We start from the raw sequence: 2,518 nt of genomic DNA, 5'->3' as shown, positions 1-2,518 counted from the left end.
CAGTCGGTGATGAGAGCGGCCCCCTGCTGTACGGCGGCCTTCAGCCTGTCTGACTCGCGTGTTTGTTTCCCTTGCGATCGAACGTGTGGATTTATTCGTCATTTACAAATCCATTGTCAGCTTGCAGTCCCGACTGTCGCCACTAGGCGGCGCCTGTTTCTGCCAGCGATCGGGCTGTTTTTATGATCCTCGATGAGAAGGAGCGCCTCAGATAAATCTCCTCTTGGTCTGAATGTTGGAGGATAAGCGCCCGTTATTTGACTTGAGCTTGAATCCTGTCGACGCCCGCCAGCGCTAGCTGAGCGAGCGTCGACGGAATCTTGCTGTGATTCACAACAACCCACATTTCTGTTGCTGAGTCGCTTCACTTTACCGTTGCCGTGTTTATGACGGCCGGGGGGAATAAACAATCGGGACGCCGCTCAGAGCGACAACACTTTCAGCTGTAACTCCCAGAATTCCCTCTGTGCCTCCCGCTGAGATCAGTCAGAGAGCACAGGCGTCTTTTTTAATACGAGGTATGCGGAATGGTGTCGCACTTCCTGTCTGGAAAAGTTCTTTTAAAGGGTGTCGAGTTTCTCCTTTGTTCCTCCACAGGAATACGTGAGAACCGTCATCGGGAGAAGCGGCGCGGTGTTAAAACAAACAGATTTACCTCATTAAAACCAGCAAACAGCCGTCTGAGCTGTCGCCGGGCAGATTAGCTTACGTTAAATAAGTGACCTTGCTGATAAAAACCAGGCTTTTACGCAACGCTGAGTTTAGCTTATTTAGCAAAAAAAATTTGAAATTCTCCAACGGTTCAGTGTTCGGGCAAACCTGGAAGCGCCGCCGGTTGTTGTCAGGCCACGCCCCCTTCCGAAGTGCGCCAGAAAACTCAGAGGTCCTGGTTTCCACACAGAGGGGACGGAATAACTAAAACTTTGTGGAATCCAGATGTCCAAACTGATGCTGTGATCCTGTAATCTCCAACTAGCATGAAATGAAAAATAAGATCTCCCGGTGTCCCGGGCAGTGCGGAGATGCTTTCATGGCCGCGGGGCTCCGGAGCTGCCGGGCCGGCTTGTTCGCCGGTGGTTTAGGGCCACGTTAAAAAGGAAGGGATTATTTGAATCCCTGGGGACGGACTTCTTAGCCGGGAACGCCGAGCAGCATCCGAGCACAGCTGGAGGAACGCTGCGTGAGCTTAACTGGCACAAAGCTGAGCAAAACAGGGATTTTTTTTGTTAAAAGTGTTGCGTTGACACACCAGGATGAAGACGCGGCTCAACGTTAGCACAGGATATCCAGATTTTTAACCTTTTCCGTGATCACATGGATGCTCTTTTCTGCTCTTCCTCTCATGCAAATTGCAAACAGGTGGCTCTTCTGGGAGGCTGAAAGTGGACGAGATCGATGCCGCTCAGACCGCTCCCCCCCCCCCCCCCCGGGCCCCTGTATCTGTCAGGAGTGAGGCACGGCAGCGCCACCACCCACCTGATGTAAAAATCAATCCCTGACCTTTGCTAAGTGATGATGATGAACTGCTGAACCGGAGCGGTGACAGCAGCGTCCTCTTTAACACCCGTCTCGGTCTCTGCGGTTCAGGAGCAATAAAAAGTCCCTTCTCGGAAACTTTATGGGCCGAGAGTCGGGAAGCGCAGAGATGCTAACTCTAATTCGGGGAGCGATGAGAGCTTTCCCCGTCAAAACCAGTTCCCGGGGGAAGATAAAGACCGTTAGCCGTTCCGGCGAAAACAGATCGTAACGTGACACCTGGGGATGCGTTTAAAGCCCGATGATAACTGGAACTTTCTGGACAGGTTCAGACCAACCTGGAGGGCCTGATAAAAGCTGCGTTTGAGGCTAATATCTCGAATCTTCATTAAAAACGAGTAACGGACCCAAAACGAGCGGCCCCTGAGGGCCCGCCTGGCGCCGCTTCGTTACCGGGCCAGAGGATTTTCACACGTGACGGATCCAAACCTCTCATCCCGCCATTTGTTTTGGGAGAGGGGAAGAAACGGAAGCGGAGGAAAACGGGTTAACCTGATGAAATTCTCGCTCCGGAGATGCAGAAAACTTTATTTCCTTGATGCTGGAAAAGCTTTAAACGGTGTATCGCAGCAAAGCAGAGCTTAATACTGAGGTGGCTCCGGCAAGGACTCGGAGCACTTCACAGCCCCCGCGGGGGCCGTACCAACGGAACAGAATAATTTGGCCTCAGAAACAGGCGCCGAGTGCGCCAGAGTGGAAGAGAGCCGAGGCGCTCTCAAGGACAAAATATGCATTCCAAACTTTCAGAGGATCTCTGAGAATCCAGCCAAACGTCCCTGCAGCATGTTAAAGGCGCTCCAGCGGCTAGCATAGCCGAGGTCAGGTAGCATATCACCGTTTACCAGGCGACCAAACCGCGCCACAACAATTAAAACCTGAGACGAGGCCTGGAATTATCGGACGTGTGCAGGATCTTCATGATCCTTCACCCTCGGAGGGTGACGTGTTACTGACGTATTAGCATCGCGCTCATCGGGATTTA

The sequence above is a fragment of the Takifugu rubripes genome, chromosome 5, assembly GCF_901000725.2.
Source record: "Takifugu rubripes chromosome 5, fTakRub1.2, whole genome shotgun sequence".
NCBI lineage: Eukaryota > Metazoa > Chordata > Actinopteri > Tetraodontiformes > Tetraodontidae > Takifugu > Takifugu rubripes.
Note: the sequence above shows the minus strand (reverse complement) of the source record.